The sequence below is a fragment of the Acipenser ruthenus genome, chromosome 6 (genome assembly GCF_902713425.1).
Source record: "Acipenser ruthenus chromosome 6, fAciRut3.2 maternal haplotype, whole genome shotgun sequence".
In the NCBI taxonomy this organism is placed as follows: domain Eukaryota; kingdom Metazoa; phylum Chordata; class Actinopteri; order Acipenseriformes; family Acipenseridae; genus Acipenser; species Acipenser ruthenus.
Window position 1 is genome coordinate 77,215,770 of NC_081194.1, and position 18,674 is coordinate 77,234,443.

The window sequence follows — 18,674 nt, forward strand, 5'->3', positions numbered from 1 at the left end:
CAGTACTGTGTTTAGATCAACGAACATTGTGAAGCCTTTGCAAATCCTAATTCAAATATTGTATTTTCTATACAAGTGTCATGTAAATCCCAATTTTATTTTTATGATTGCAATGTAATCGTCTATGAGAGTCTGAATTTAGAAACATCATGGTTGGCACCTACAGCAGAGTGCAGCTAAAACGATTATTCTATGAAACGCACAGTTGTCCTGTTCTGATGCATCTGTCATTCTGCAGCATGTTGTGGCCTGAAATCTATGCTGGCATCTTTAGCAAGCACAGTATGTAATACTGTATGATAATATTAATCAGCTATCTCCTATATTTTTGTACTATGGACATGTTTTAGAACAAAACTTTCAAAGTATGAATTAAAACATCCTGGTCCCTACTTTTTTTAAGCAATTTCAATGATAAATTAATGAAAAAAAAGGAAACTATGCAACTTTGAGCTAGTAAATGGGAAATTAGTTGCAGAGGAGTTAGAAATTACAGTTGCACACCTTAGGTAAGCTGGTCAAAGCTTTTTCATGTGAAGGGCACGGCATTGTTTTTTTTTTAAGTTTGTCTAATGGTTCTGTTGTATTCTAGCTTTACTAAAATGGTGAGGAGACAGGGTGATAAAGGCTTTTCTTCTTATTATAATCGTTATTATCGTAGCCTGCAGGAATGTTTCCAGTCTTTCTATACTCAGGATATTCCTCTCTGGAGGAATCCTCCTCTACTCTGTGAGTGATACAAGAGATCTGGACCGCAGAGGCTTTAATTCAAGGTTCCTCTAGTCTGCCAGTGCAGATATAGTCACTGAAAAGCAGTATCCAAGAGGTACACCACACATTTAAATTATTGCAAAGCATCATGCATTTTTCTATAATAAATGCATTACCTGCTATGATTTATTTGTGCCAACTGTTTTATTGTTGTAGGGTTGGGTCTATCTTAAATAAAAAAAAAAACACAATAAAAAAATATTCTGGGATTAATTATCATAGTTAAGATTTGTATCATTGTAAGAATTTTTTTTAGTTTTCAATTAAATAGCCTAGTACTAATTTGGGGAGTAGGGTTAGGGTTAGGGTTAATCTCTGTGTACAAATGAAATCTGTAGGCTTGGTAAACCACGGTGTTCACCCAGTACTGGGCTGATACAGGAGGATGAATTGGATGCGGACAGATTGCACGCTTATTTCACAATGTCAGTGACTGAGTCTCAGGAACTACAGTACGGGACTAGATGTAGTTTGGCCACATCTTTATTAACTCAGTGGTCTAAAAAACCTAAACATTCTAAATTGTTTTTCCTTTTCCAAGCTGCCCCAGAAGAAACTCAAATTTCATTGAGGAATTCCTTCATGACTAGAGGTGCAGCATTGAAAAAAAGTTAAAGAGGCATTTGAAATTCTTTTGTTCACTAATCAAAATCAAATTCGTGTTTACCATAACGCTTGCCTCTTTCATGGGGTAAAGAGGAGATGTACAAAGTGATGGTAATACAATTGAAGATTGTACTGGTATTCTTTTCTTAGCGCTACAGTATGAACTTTAAAGGAGTAATAACAACAGATCCTAACATTTCTTTTTTTACTTACTTGAACATTAGCTTATCATTTCCTCGTCCCTGCTAAATACTGCTTCAAGAGAATTCCCCCACACAATGGCTGTTACATAGCAACACCCAGCCAACAGACAACCTTTCTGCAGGCTTTGAAAGTTGAGGTAATTATAGGTTCCACTGCATGGCAATTTCTAAAGGAAAAGCAGTTTAATCCATGCTATATTTCAACTAAACTCAATTTACACAGCTACCACATATATGCATACTGTACAAATGTTTAAAAGGAAAACAAATCTTAAGAAAATCCCAACTCTCCATCTAATACCAGTCTGTGTAATGAGCTATATGGGGTTCTATGCTAAAGTGATAACTACAGAGAGCCTCAGGTGTACAGTAACAGATTGGATGCAATCCCAGACAGAGCTGAGACCATTGTTGCAAATACGCTAGATGGCTCCTTTAGTTAAGTGCTTTTGTTTTTTAAGGTACCAGATTTGAGTTTGTTAAGGGATCATCTCACCAGTAGATGCCCTCTAAAGCTAATAGGACTTTACAATATTGAAAGTCACTTTAAACCTCAGCCTTAATTTCGAGCTGCCTTATGTAACTTTAAAACACATTTAATTCACAGCAGTCATAACCAACAGACAGTTGATATTTAATTGTCACCTTGGAAACGTATCTACACTAATGACTGGTGCTTCTGACATTAACACCTAATTAAATCAACTGTAGACTTAATGACGCCACAGTACCCTGTATGATTCCACAGTACACTTAATGAAGGTGATGTAAGGATACACACAAAGTGATTTGCGGGTGCAAAATCCCCATAATGCTGCCGTAAATCGTGTTTAGCAGCCTCTAAAAATAAGGCGGATGTAAAGAATGGTGTTCACCTGGCGTTCTGCACCCGCTATCAAATTAGCACTTTGCCATCATTAATCCATTAAATGATATTGAAACGCGTTCAAATGAAGACAAGAGCATGGAATTGGGTGGGATATGGATAGCGGGTGCAAACATTGGACACTTGGCTCTTGTTGAGGAGAGGCAGGAATACGTTTGGAGGAGAAGGGCAAGATAAAGAAGACCTGCATATTCAATCCCAGGGTCACTTTGTCTCCAGAGTGCTAGGCAAATTTTTGGATGTTATGCTGAAAAGGGCAGGCCAATACATATAATTTCCTAAGGATAGTAGCAAAACTCATGTTGGCTGAGGCTTTTCCAAACAATGTTTCATGCTGAGTGACCTCAGCCGTAAGGACTCTCAGCTCCTTCTCGAAAACTTTTTTTTTGGCAATTTTTTTTAGTTTGTTTTTTCATGCTCTACAAATGTCAAACAGCGACTGCTGCTCTCTGTACTCCAAATTCTACAAGTGTGCACCTATACTTAAATCACCCCCTTAGTACACTGTAAAGAAATGTGACAATATCGGCATCAGTAACAAGGCTGCTGAAAGGAGTAACCTTTATAACTGTCTTATAATAGTGACCTTGTCTTTGCCATGGCTATAAACTTGGCTGATCTTTACTAAAGGTTTGTGCTTTTTTAGGTGCTAGTAGATGAAGGAAAATCTTTTTCTGTTAATGCGTCAAAACAGTCTCAGAGAGAAAAGCCCACAATTCCCTCTGCATATCAGTCAACAGCCATCAGAAATTCATGTTTTTCGTATATTACATCTTACTCATGAATATCAATGCCTATCAGATGTTACCTGCTACTGGAATCCAGACAAAATATGTTGTAAATGAGCAAGCGATTCACACCTCCTCAAATGCTACTGAAAGACCTCCTCAGAAATCAGGACTATGAAGTAGTCCGCCACCCGTCCGCTCCAGCTCATCCAGAACTCCACTGCCCGCCTGGTGTTCTCTCTGCCTCGCTTCTCCCACGCAACTCCACTACTCCGCTCACTCCACTTTGCTTCCGATCACCGCTCGCATCCAGTTCAAGACTCTTGTACTAGCCTACAGATGCCTTGACCAGACTGCACCCAGCTACCTCCAGACCCTCATCTCTCCCTACACCCCCACTCGATCTCTCCGCTCCGCCTGCACTAGAAGACTGGCTCTACCTCCTCTACGCTCCCGTGCCTCCAGAGCCCGCTCCTTCTCCACCCTCGCTCCGCAGAGGTGGAATGACCTTCCTACAGATGTCAGGACTGCCCAGTCCCTGACCACATTCCGGCGCCTCCTTAAGACTCACCTCTTTAGACAGCACCTGTAGAACTCCTCTGTTCTTCCCCTGGGACACTTATCACCCTTCCTTAAATGCGCTTTACTTGCTCTTATCTGCCCCCTATTTTATTGCATTTAGTCCTGTATTTCAGAGTACTGTAATCTGCCAAGTGTTTAATCTGTAGTATTTTGTATTTAATCATATCCTGATGTAACTATCACTGACACTGTTATCTGCTGTATTATTGAATTGTATTTTGTCACACTTGTACTTGCTTGAACCAAAGTCATTGTATGTATCTTGCTCTTAATTGTATTATTACTTGTACTCTGATACTTGAAATGTATTTGCTTACGATTGTAAGTCACCCTGGATAAGGGCGTCTGCTAAGAAATAAATAATAATAAAATAATAATAATAAGTATATATGGAGTGGCATATCAACACTGCATAATAAGACTACTGAGTGACAGCAAAAGAATTATCTTACAGATACCAGAAATGCAGAGAACATTGCTTCTTCACTATAAATCAGCTTGACTCCGACTTTTTTGAAATCTAGATATGTTTAAGCACTTTTTCATGTTCACATTAACCAGGCTTAATCCTGTAGGGTATATACCTTATCGACCTGCAGCCTTTATTTAACGTAATGACTTTTTTGGAAAGATTTGCAATAGCACCTTTATACCCATAAACTACATTCTACAATAATGTTCTGCATTTTGGGGATTCTTTACTGCTTGTAATTCGGTTTTACATCAACGTCAGGGAAAGTAAAACAGTTAAAAATAACTGAATCCATGCATGCAATTGTACTTAGTTCAATTAAGATGCTAATGCTTGGTCATAATTATTTTGTGATGGTGCTTGTGGCTGGATGGCCTGGTGGTGACATCAGAGACCAGGAAGAGACAGACAAGTACTGCAGATTGAAGTGCGGAGTAAGTATTTAATAACTTCACAAATAAAATATTTACACAAAAACAAAAGACTTCTACACATAACAAAAGGCACGATGGCCAAAACAAACAATAAACAGCGGCACACACACACACACACACACACACACACACACACACACACATACACACACACACACACACACACACACACACACACAACAAGTAACATGCTGGTTTAAAGCCAGCACAAGTAGCAAATTGTTTTAGATCTAGTTTCGCTTACGTACCTCCTCTGAACAACCCAACCCTGGTCAGCAAAAGCTTCTGGTTTTTATATTGTAGTCTAGGGATTAACTGGCTATCAATTACTTAGTTTACGACCACATTCGGCACAGGGTTTCTCATATGCGTGGTCGACAGCCAGTTTGTCAATAAATCATTAGCTGATGACCATGCATTCTCACGAGATATTTGTTTGGCAGAGACAAAACGCAAACCTCGTCCCTGCCAACCTATATTAAATAAATCAAAAACAGTATCTGATGATAATAATAATAATAATAATAATAATAATAATAATAATAATAATAATAATAATAAGAATAATAAGAATAATAATAATGTGTCAGATCTCAACAATGACCATGGAATTCTTATGCCTGTTGTTTTGCAGTACTTTAACTTAAAGAGTGTTTAGATCATTAAAATTGATCTCACTGTATCAAATCAACATAAGAGCAAAAGATTGAGAAATAATATCCTTAATAGTTTATAACATGGAGGTGTTTGTTTTGGTTCTTGTATTTTCCACGTTATTGATTACACCATTATAGAATTGTATTTAATTTGAATATGATACAATAGTAAGGGTGAGCTCCCTCAACTAGGCTGCTTTGTAGAAAATGCACCTGCTTGTTTGATAACCCCAAACCTGCCTTTCCACAGTAGCACAGGCAGTGAAAGGAGTTCAGCATTCTACAAACACAGGAGAAACATCAGACAGCAGAAGGCTTAGAATTAATAAGGTTAAGAGGCTTGTCCCCTGGGCGAGTGAGGAACAAGAGGATCTCTTTCCAGCATCACATTTGACAGGTATTGTGCACCCTTTTTACATCAAATATAGGATCTTTTCCTATATTGACCATGTTTACTTAACAGGCTTATGTTGCTACATGGGGGGTGGGGAATGATCTGAATGTGATGGTATTCAATGCAACCATAGGAAAATAAATGCTTGTCCTGTGGGATGAGAGCCTTACCCTCATAAACAGTGCACACATGAAACCTGTAGGCTTGGTGCCAGTAGTGTTCAACAAACTGTTTTGTTTTGAAGAAAACTTCACCTTACTAAATGATCTTCAATTGCAATGCAGCGACATACTGGGCTTGTATAATGGCTTTGTATTAGAGGTCAATGGTAGAGTTAGGGCAGCTGCAATGGATTAAGCCATTTATAAAAATATAACAGCATATATTTCATGTTCTCATAAACTCACAATGGTATTAAGCGATAAACACTGGTAACCCATTGCGTAACATGGTACCATGTTAAGTGTTCAATCCATTGTTTTGCTGAGGTATGTTCTTGATGAGCCCTTTTCACCACACACTTCATCGTATTCTTCACTCCATTGATTGGAAGATACTTCTGCTTTTATTAAAAGCATTGTCACACACTTACTGTTGACCGTGTATTGAAGATGTAAACACAGATGAACCTTACCTCAGGTACTCTCATATTTGTGCACCAGGAACAGCTATGTGATACTCACTGATTGCCATACCTCTTTTTATTTGTTCAGCTCACTGAGGAATTAGTCACACTGTTAATGATATTTCTGGGGCCCTACCTCAGTTCAGAAGTTCAGTTCAGTTTGTTAATAGTAAATAAGCCAGGCTTTAGTCGCATTCTCCAAGCCTCAGTCCTGAAAAGCTGAAGGGTATATCCTGAAGATATAGATATAAATAGTAACCTGTTGGTAGTGTGTCTGGTAGGTCTATTTCTGTGTCCAGTGCCGTCCACAGAATGCATGTCCACCGTAAATACAGAGAGGGAGGGAGGGAGGGAAAGGGGAGGGTTGTTGTTGTATTGTATTGTCTGGACTGTTTTGTAATAATGTTCATTGTTTAATTGCGTTGGCAAAACTCAATTTCACTTTGTCATGCCAATAAAGCATTTTTTGAATTTGAATTTGAATTGAATGGGCATATCATTGTAAACATGAAGTAAAATGGACAAATTTAAAAGATTTGCATCACTCATATGCCCGGAATAAAAACAAATTTGCTGCATATTCTAATCAACAGTAAATCACACTATTGTAAATCCTAGTTTTCTTTAGAAATGTTGCAATTTCTAAAGAAAATCCTGTGAATTTCTGAAAATGCTATTTGCAATATACACACTTAAAAAACTGGGCCAATAATCTCCTGCTTACCTCAAGGATAAGTAAAACTGGCATACAAACTCAATGCATAAAAGATACTGTACCTCCCTGTCATTAAGACAAACCAAATTTTATCTATGGTAAAAAATAATGACTGGAGTCCTGAACTAGTTTATCTTTGATCTTTGAGGAAACCGGTAGTTAGGGTTAATCCATTTACTGCCTTTATTGCGTAATTGGGTATTTTGTTGTTTTTTCCATCAACGGACTGTAATGTAACATAACTGATATGTGTTGGGCAAAAAAGTCCTTCTTGTCTAAGGGTCAATTTGTACAATTTATACTATAAGCCACAGATGGATTTTTAAAACATTGGGGAATCACCTAGGATTGCACCAGCCACCTATCTGTGGTTATGCTGGGAATAGCCCTTGTGGTTGATGCAATATAGGTGGATTATGTCTGGTATAAAAATGTCTCTAAAAAATCCATCTGCTGCTTGTTTTGTGGAGAATAAGTTGTCCAATTGATCTAAATTGTGGCAGATCTAAATAATGCTGTTGCTTAAATCATTAAAATAGGACCTTCCCTGAGACTCATGTGCAAGAATATAGATCTGAAAGTGTTTAGATCAATCAAATAGACACCACTGAATTCCAGTAATGTGCGTGTGTCTAATTTATCCCTAATTTAAAAAAAAAAATGAAGTATGAAAATAAAATCATTAATTGTGATATAAAACGTCAAAGAAATTAAATGAAAACATCTCTGAAAGAAATCCACTGAACATACTAAATACAATTCTACACAGCATACTCAGCATATTAAAAGGTTCCTAAAGGCATATGCATAGGGTTTTAAACTGGCCATACAGCATGCTCCTCTGCTTTGCATAGGGCAGTTGGAGGCTGTTTATTTAACACAAACTGTGTGTTATGTTAGATCTACAATCAGGGATCTAGACAGCATTATTCAGGGCTTAGTGGCACTTATTAAAATGTTCTTTCATGTAAATGGGAAATTGCAGGATTTGCCTTGCTGTCACAAAGATAACCAACTTGTCAGGGCACAGATCATGAGCCTTTAGATTGCTGCGGTTGTCACAAACGATTGGCAAGGAAAGGATACCGGCTCTATTAGCTGACAATTTCAGCGATGGGCAGATTATTGAAAATGCTAATTTGGGGGAATTCATCCTTGGAAAGTCTTCTCATGCTACACTGAAATCTTATTGTCATCCTGCTGTTCAATTTTTTTTTTTATTATATATTTTTAGACTGAAGTACAGAAGATTGAATAACTAAGCTGAATATGAGACACACATAATGTAAAGACATGTGGCAATAATGGTAGCGTGTGATGTTCATTTTATCACTAAGTAAAATGGCTATCAATTGTACTGTATAGCACACAGTCAGAGGAAGCAGACATGAAGGGCTTCACAGTATACTGCAAGGGTTGTTAAAACATTCAAAATAAGATATAAATCCATTCTTATATATATATATATATATATATATATATATATATATATATATATATATATATATATATATATATAGTGGTATCTCTGAATAGATCATTGTCTGGTCTTTAAAAATATGCAAAATATTTTAATGAGCAAGTCATCTCACAAGTAGAATAGTACCCAGAAATGTTCTCCTCTTTCTAGGAAAGCAGTACAGCTGGGGATGGGGACTTTGTTGCCAGATAACTTCACTCAGACTACTTGCTCACTAAATACCTTGGTAACCCTGAATAGGTGATCACGTGCAGTACATTGTGGTCTCTGCATCATTAGCATATCTCTAAAACAGAAATCAGTATTTGTCATATCGCCAAAGATGTTTTGTCAATAACATTTGACTAATATTATAATATTACAAATGTCTTTACAGTAATGCACCCCCACAATGACTCAGATAATTTGCTCTAGGATATATAATAAAAAAGAACAAACTGCAAACCTTTTTTTTTAACACTTCCGAAAAGCTGTTGAATGAGTGATTACAACTCCCAGCTCAGTTGCTCACTTCTAGTAGTAGTTATTTGTATGGGTGCTAATCACTCCACACACAGAACTGTAAACCAATAAAAGAGGGAATGGAAATGCACCTGGCTGGTAAGCACAAAGACTCGGGTTAAATGATTAATGAAACATTTGCCATGGCTTCATTTCTTATTCAGCATCGGATCTCAGCAGATAAATAAACCATTCCAGTACTAAACTGCTGTTGGCACTCAGCACTGATTGTCAACAACTCCGTTAAAATCAACATGAAATGATAAGCCTGATGCAGGGGAAGGTGTGGAATGTGTAGAAACGCTAGTAGATTACACAGTGAAGTTTCAGTATGTCTGAACCCAATTTCATACTTATCCAGCTAGCACATGGAGTGCTCTATAGCCTGACAACAAAGTCTGGTCGAGCCTTCTGCATTGCAGACTCCATTCCCATTCCCCTGTCCCTACACACAAGATGATTATTCTATCAAACTTCCTCCCGGCTGGTAATATAACAGCAAAAAAGAAATATGAGTGCCTAGGTGGTTCTGCTCCTCTTTGACACATGGCCCTTTTTGTTACAGAGCAGCAGTTTCAAATGAATTGTCGGGATTGTAACCAGGGAGATGAGATCTCCATGTGTAAAGCTGAGCGATTGAACAGGACAGGAGCTTGGGGTGGAGCGACATTGTTTCTATAGCTCTGTCACCTAATCGGTCCTGCCTTCTATTTTGTCATCCACGATTATTTCCATGTATTTTGAAGTACTGGCATTATAACTCATCCATAAAAGTCAGCCCCCTTGTTGCCTTTGAAAACAAAACTGTGCATTCCTGCAGCCACCACTTACAATCACCGTATCATTCTATGAGAGGAGAATTATAATGCATAGCAACAGAATCATTACTAAGTACTGTTTTGTAAATTATAGCTAGATCTGGCTTTTACTCATGTGTTTTTATTTCCAAAAAGGCAAATTCCTGTGTTAGTTTTACAAAGTGAAGCAATGCATTTTTGAAGCTTTATATTACAATACACAGACTCACTGACTGCCTTATTCATTACTCTATCGTTTTAAGAATGTCAGTAAAAGGTACAATGGTACAGTAAGGAAAGCTTGTGACCAGATCACAAAGGAAACGTAACAGTTGAAATGTTTCTAGATACTTCCAATGGGAATGTTTAATACAAAACTAAAAAAAAATGTAATAGTGTGCTTTAAACTCAGTACAAAAACCAAGACCCAAGGAGACATGGAAATTAAGTGGAGACAAGCTTAGGACAGAAGGCAGAAGACACTTTTACCAGACAGGAAATGATTTTACAAAGTTTTGGCATCACTCAGGATCCAGACAAGCATTGCTGGGCTGAATGGTCTCTTCACTGTTGTTATTTTATTATTTATTTTTTTTGTGTTCTTATGCATAGCAGAGACCAGGTTCACATGTATGTAACCCAGAGATTGTAATTCGATTTGATTTTCACTCTTTTACTGATATTATCAACTCAGAATTGACAAATCTGTAGGTCTTGAAGGGTTGTTGTCTCGTTGACTGATAGGTCCGTAGCCTTTGTTCTTCTTTCACACTTGAGCATACCCAGAATGGTCTCTTCACTGTTGTTATTTTTTTTATTTATTTTTTTGTGTTCTTATGCATAGCAGAGACCAGGTTCACATGTATGTAACCCAGAGATTGTAATTCGATTTGATTTTCACTCTTTTTACTGATATTATCAACTCAGAATTGACAAATCTGTAGGTCTTGAAGGGTTGTTGTCTCGTTGACTGATAGGTCCGTAGCCTTTGTTCTTCTTTCACACTTGAGCATACCCAGAATGGTCTCTTCACTGTTGTTATTTTTTTATTTATTTTTTTGTGTTCTTATGCATAGCAGAGACCAGGTTCACATGTATGTAACCCAGAGATTGTAATTCGATTTGATTTTCACTCTTTTTACTGATATTATCAACTCAGAATTGACAAATCTGTAGGTCTTGGAGGGTTGTTGTCTCGTTGACTGATAGGTCCGTAGCCTTTGTTCTTCTTTCACACTTGAGCATACCCAGAATAACCACTAGGCTACTCATTGCTCATACAACATTGTATAGCATCAATACGTTTTACAGACTTACAATCACTGCTAATACTACCTCTAATTGTAATGGAACAAAGCAAGTGGCACAAAATCTTTATTTTCCACAAAGAATGTAGCACTTGTTTCTACATCTTATCAGAAGAAAAGCATTTCTTTCAAAAACAAAATCTGAACCTAGTTACAGGAGGTTTATATAGACATAAAAAGTTCCTGGTTTAAAAAGATTGGCTTGGGAGATTGGTTTTACATTGCCGTAATATACCCCTAAAGTAAAACAGACTTATGTTACATCATAGAAAGTCACGTTTAAAGGAGACTGAAGAACTGATGATGATGGGTTTCAATATTAAACACAATACATTATCCATCTCCTATACAACAAGAGCGAAACTGCTGCATTTCGTGTCGTTGTCATGTAAGGTATGCTACAAATTACTACAATAACATGCTGAATTGCAGGCAAATGATATTCAGTAGAGCTGCCAGATTTTGTTTTATCACATTAGTTTAATTTACAGGAACACAATCTTCTCCTAAGATTACATTTAGATAAGTTGCTATTTTTTTTCTTCACATGGCTGTGCCAAAATGGAAGAAAAAAAAAATATGATACTAGATAAAATGTTCATGCTGCTAAAACACTATATCTCTATTTGGAGAAATGTGCCTAGTCCATTTATCTTATGCCTTAGGGGAAATTAATTATCAATAATTAAAATAAATGTTTTTCTTAATGTATAAATTTGAATAAATATATGTGCAAACCCGTTAGGTTACTGCAAGACAGCAGATACCATAATATTGCAATGCTACCCCTATATAACACTACAGTTGGGAGCCATGGTTATAAGACTGCTATTTGTCTTGTAAGTCAAATTACATTATGGGGCAAATATGAGCCATAATCTTTCCTTATTATAACATTTTTCTCTGTAAAAAGAGTCTTATAATGAGGTAGCACCGTAGTGCTTGCATCTACAGACGTGCTCAAATTTGTTGGTACCCCTCCACAAAAAACGAAGAATGCACAATTTTCTCTGAAATAACTTGAAACTGACAAAAGTAATTGGCATCCACCATTGTTTATTCCATATTTAATAGAAATCAGACTTTGCTTTTGATTTTTTATTCAACATAATATTGTAAATAAGAAAACAAATGAAAATGGCATGGACAAAAATGATGGGACCGCTAACCTAATATTTTGTTGCACAACCTTTAGAGGCAATCACTGCAATCAAACATTTTCTGTAGCTCTCAATGAGACTTCTGCACCTGTTAACAGGTAGTTTGGCCCACTCTTCCTGAGCAAACTGCTCCAGCTGTCTCAGGTTTGATGGGTGCCTTCTCCAGACTGCAAGTTTCAGCTCTTTCCACAGATGTTCGATAGGATTCAGATCAGGACTCATAGAAGGCCACTTCAGAATAGTCCAATGTTTTGTTCTTATCCATTCTTGGGTGCTTTTAGCTGTGTGTTTTGGGTCATTATCCTGTTGGAGGACCCATGACCTGCGACTGAGACAGAGCTTTCTGACACTGGGCAGTACGTTTTGCTCCAGAATGCCTTGATAGTCTTGAGATTTCATTGTGCCCTGCACAGATTCAAGGCACCCTGTGCCAGGCGCAGCAAAGCAGCCCCAAAACATAACCGAGCCTCCTCCATGTTTCACTGTAGGTATGGTGTTCTTTTCTTTGAAAGCTTCATTTTTTCATCTGTGAACATAGAGCTGATGTGACTTGCCAAAAAGCTCCAGTTTTGACTCATCTGTCCAAAGGACATTCTCCCAGAAGGATTGTGGCTTGTCAATATGCATTTTAGCAAATTCCAGTCTGGCTTTTTTATGTTTTTCTGTCAAAAGTGGAGTCCTCCTGGGTCTTCTTCCATGGAGCCCACTTTCGCTCAAAAAGCGACGGATGGTGCGATCAGAAACTGACGTACCTTCACTTTGGAGTTCAGCTTATATCTCTTTGGCAGTTATCCTTGGTTCTTTTTCTACCATTCACACTATCCTTCTGTTCAATCTGGGGTCGATTTTCCTCTTGCGGCCGCGCCAGGGAGGATGGCTACAGTTCCATGGACCTTAAACTTCTTAATAATATTTGCAACTGTTGTCACAGGAACATCAAGCTGCTTGGAGATGGTCTTGTAGCCTTTACCTTTACCATGCTTGTCTATTATTTTCTTTCTGATCTCCTCAGACAACTCTCTCCTTTGCTTTCTCTGGTCCATGTTCAGTGTGGTGCACACAATGATACCAAACAGCACAGTGACTACTTTTATCCATTTAAATAGGCTGAATGACTGATTACAAGATTGGAGACATGTGTGATACTAATTAAAGAAACTAATTAGTTTGAAATATCACTATAATCCAATTATTTATTATCTTTTCTAAGGGGTACCAACAAATGTGTCCAGGCCATTTTAGAATATCTTTGTAGAATAAGCAATAATTAATCTCTTTTCACAGCTTCTTTGCTTGATTCTATGACATACCAAAGGCATGCAAGTATACATGATAAAATAGCTTTTAATTTCATCACTTTTCAGGAGGAATGAGGGTACCAACAAATTTGAGCACGTCTGTATTGTGAGAATTCAATACAATGAATACTGAATATATGAAATATGCATAGTATATACAGTTATTTAATACAGTCACAGTTCTCCATAATAAAAAGTATACAACAGGAGCACTAGCTTGTCCTAAATTGCAAATGAGATGAGCAGTACAGATGCACTAGCAACCCTCTCCCTTATCAGTAAGACTACCAATGTAGTAAGAGAAGGGGCCGGCTTGGTTCGCTGCTGCAACAATGGTGTATGTGTAAATGAGGCATGAAAACCTGTCAGTTTAAGGGTCAAGCTGGATGAGACAGAGGTAATAAAATATGTAAATAACATCTACTAGACCCACCAGCTGTCACTCTTGTCACTTTCACTTCTTGCTGTGATAATATAGTATGGAATTGGAAAGAGAGGCTCTCTGCAGTCTGTGGCTTCTTTCAACCCTGACTCAGACCTTGGGATCACAGGTTGAATCCAACTTAAGTTAAACATCTAGTCTAAATGAAAGGGAACTGGCCTTGTTTTCATTGTTTTCACAATGGGGCTACTACTGTAAATGTATTGCATGCTTTTCACTGTTATTGCAGAATGGTATAGATTCCTTAGCTGGTGGAATCTTGCAATCAGAGCAGCATTATATCTCACATATAAAGGTATGATGGATAATATATATATATATATCTCTTTTTACCTCTTCTATTCTCAAGTGCGATAACATGGATATGGCAATAGATACGGAATGGCATGGAATGGCAAACTATATGGACTCTGACCTGTTTTAAAGCAGTAGGATGAGGACAGCATATCTATTAAAGATCATTGTGCAATTTGCTGTCTATTTGTTTTTCTTCTATCCATTAAATAAACACCACACTGGTTTCTGCAAACTGGAATTTGTAACCAAAAAAAAAGGAAAAGCAGTTGCCTTTTTACAAAATGTCTCTCTTTATAGTCATATTAATTTTCTATTTCAAATACTGTAATCAAGAACGCAACGATGGAGATATTCTACTTCCATGCGCATGACCAGCTACATTCACAGCATGTGGAATAAGTTAAAATTATATCCAGGCAAAGTTCCATCAAATTCACAAGCTAGAATCAAGTGACCAAGATTTAATAATAATAATAATAATAATAATAATAATAATAATAATAATAATAATAATAATAATGTAGCGTGCACTGGGGAAGGCAGTAGCAGGGCTGGTAGGTGACGTACAGTGCCTTGCGAAAGTATTCGGCCCCCTTGAACTTTGCGACCTTTTGCCACATTTCAGGCTTCAAACATAAAGATATGACACTGTAATTTTTTGTGAAGAATCAACAACAAGTGGGACACAATCATGAAGTGAAACGAAATTTATTGGATATTTCAAACTTTTTTAACAAATAAAAAACTGAAAAATTGGGCGTGCAAAATTATTCAGCCCCCTTAAGTTAATACTTTGTAGCGCCACCTTTTGCTGCGATTACAGCTGTAAGTCACTTGGGGTATGTCTCTATCAGTTTTGCACATCGAGAGACTGAAATTTTTGCCCATTCCTCCTTGCAAAACAGCTCGAGCTCAGTGAGGTTGGATGGAGAGCATTTGTGAACAGCAGTTTTCAGTTCTTTCCACAGATTCTCGATTGGATTCAGGTCTGGACTTTGACTTGGCCATTCTAACACCTGGATATGTTTATTTGTGAACCATTCCATTGTAGATTTTGCTTTATGTTTTGGATCATTGTCTTGTTGGAAGACAAATCTCCGTCCCAGTCTCAGGTCTTTTGCAGACTCCATCAGGTTTTCTTCCAGAATGGTCCTGTATTTGGCTCCATCCATCTTCCCATCAATTTTAACCATCTTCCATGTCCCTGCTGAAGAAAAGCAGGCCCAAACCATGATGCTGCCACCACCATGTTTGACAGTGGGGATGGTGTGTTCAGGGTGATGAGCTGTGTTGCTTTTACGCCAAACATAACGTTTTGCATTGTTGCCAAAAAGTTCGATTTTGGTTTCATCTGACCAGAGCACCTTCTTCCACATGTTTGGTGTGTCTCCCAGGTGGCTTGTGGCAAACTGTAAACGACACTTTTTATGGATATCTTTAAGAAATGGCTTTCTTCTTGCCACTCTTCCATAAAGGCCAGATTTGTGCAGTATACGACTGATTGTTGTCCTATGGACAGAGTCTCCCACCTCAGCTGTAGATCTCTGCAGTTCATCCAGAGTGATCATGGGCCTCTTGGCTGCATCTCTGATCAGTCTTCTCCTTGTATGAGCTGAAAGTTTAGAGGGACGGCCAGGTCTTGGTAGATTTGCAGTGGTCTGATACTCTTTCCATTTCAATATTATCGCTTGCACAGTGCTCCTTGGGATGTTTAAAGCTTGGGAAATCTTTTTGTATCCAAATCCGGCTTTAAACTTCTCCACAACAGTATCTCGGACCTGCCTGGTGTGTTCCTTGTTCTTCATGATGCTCTCTGCGCTTTAAACGGACCTCTGAGACTATCACAGTGCAGGTGCATTTATACGGAGACTTGATTACACACAGGTGGATTCTATTTATCATCATTAGTCATTTAGGTCAACATTGGATCATTCAGAGATCCTCACTGAACTTCTGGAGAGAGTTTGCTGCACTGAAAGTAAAGGGGCTGAATAATTTTGCACGCCCAATTTTTCAGTTTTTTATTTGTTAAAAATGTTTGAAATATCCAATAAATTTCGTTCCACTTCATGATTGTGTCCCACTTGTTGTTGATTCTTCACAAAAAATTACAGTTTCATATCTTTATGTTTGAAGCCTGAAATGTGGCAAAAGGTCGCAAAGTTCAAGGGGGCCGAATACTTTCGCAAGGCACTGTAATCACACACAAAGACATAAGCCTGATATACGCTCCTTGCAAAGGAGCCAGCTCTTTTGTACAGCGGTATCGGCGCTATGCTTTAGTGTGAGAGGTCCCGGGTTTGCGCCCGCCCTCCGCCTGTGTGTGGCTTGCCTCGCCCTGTGTGATGCACCTGTCTGCGGGAACCGAGATCGCTACATTGGTGTCAGAGTGGGATGCAGGTACCCCGGTACGCACTCGTTGGACTGTAGCCTGGTTAGCAAGTCCGGGGCGGACTTGAGGCTGGCAGGGGAGAGTGTAGCGTGCACGGGGGAAGGCAGCAGGGCTGGTAGGTGACGTAATCACACACAAAGACATAAGCCAAATATACGCTTCTTGCAAAGGAGCTGGCTCTTTTGTACAGAGGTATCGGCGCTATGCTTTAGTGCGAGAGGTCCCAGGTTCGCGCCCGCCCTCCGCCTGTGTGCGGCTTGCCTCGCCCTGTGTGATGCACCTGTCTGCGGGAACCGAGACCGCTACAGTAATAATAGTTGTGTACTCTTTATTATTGGAAAACAGTATTTATTAAATGTAACAAGTTATCAGATACAATCTGAAATTTAGATTATGTATATTAAGACATATTTTAAAAGAGTAACATATTAATATAAAACACTACTTTGAGAAAAATAATAATCAAACTCCAGTTTCTGAGTCCACTACTAAAGCCCCCTAGATTACACTTGTATTCCCTTCGATTCTGAAATGCTCTGTAATTGATTTTCCATGTGCTAAATCCATGGTATTATTCCAGAATGCCATTTATTGTTAAAATAAAATTTAAAAAACTTCCAGCCTTTGAATAGTTACATTAAATCTTCAAGAAGAAAGTAAAAGGTAAAAAGTATTTTGTTTCAAACAGCTGCACTTTCTCTCTTCATATCAGACTAATATGGGTCATTTTTCTCTTGGCCTTTCTGCTTTGCGAGCATTCTCTCTTGTCTCACACACTCACTCACACAAGTTTTAAACGCTGCTCTATTTCTTCTCGTCTTTGTTTTCCCTCGCCTGCTCTCAGATGCTTTTGCGCCCCGTCGCTGTGGGGGAAAGCTTCTTTATGTAATTTCCAACCCTCCTCTCCTCCCTTTCTCTTCTTGGCTCCATTTCATCTAGTCGAATCACCATGGAAACCAGATGATTTCCGCGACGAGAGCAGAGAAGGGGAAATGGAAAGATATCTTCTGTTTGAGAATCCATTCTGCCAAACTTCCATAACTTAAGATGTGAACTGAGAGAAAAAACAAAACAAAAACATCACCCAATTCTAGAGTAAACCTGTTGTCTGTCGCTGACTGAAATGAAAAGAAATGAAAGCCTTTTACAGGCCATACCATGTTTATATTGGCAATGTAGTGCGGTATCCACGTTGTCGCTCCTCCCTACCCCCCTTGGAAGGCACTTGAATATTATTTGCTCATTCGATTGATTACGTTTCTATCAAACTCAAGCCCATAATAAAGTTGGGGGGGGGGGGGGGGGTAGTTGGGGGCATACTATTTTATTGCTATTATTGTTGAATTATATTCCAAAAAAAAAAATGATGTGCGTAAATTTGTATGCATTTTAGACAAACGTGTTCGTTTACAAAAAAATGAAAGAAAAATTATTATTATTATTATTATTATTATTATTATTATTATTATTATTATTATTATTATACAGCACAGTGTGGCATTATTAGCCTATAGTCTATAGAAAAGTATGTTGATACCATTCAATAAGATTCATATATATGATGACCGGGTGGTGGACGGTTACCCACTGATTATTTTACGTGTTTCTATATAATTAGTGCTTTGAGGCAATTGATGGTTGACGTTATGTACAATGTGTTAATAAAAGAATTGTAAAAATATACAATTAAAAAAATACTGAATGCTTATTTTATTATTTAAAATTTAACTTTTGTAAGAACTGTAAAAAAAACCTACAATGAGAATAAAAACATGTTGTTGATCAATCCACCATTATCATGATCTTCTCTTAAGCGCATTACATTGTTGCATTGGCTTCCATGCGTTGATTGTAAATTAACCCTTTAGAGCACATTGAGACTCACGCCTTGTTTGAGACGGGCTGGTTTCAATTAGTGTATGATTTAA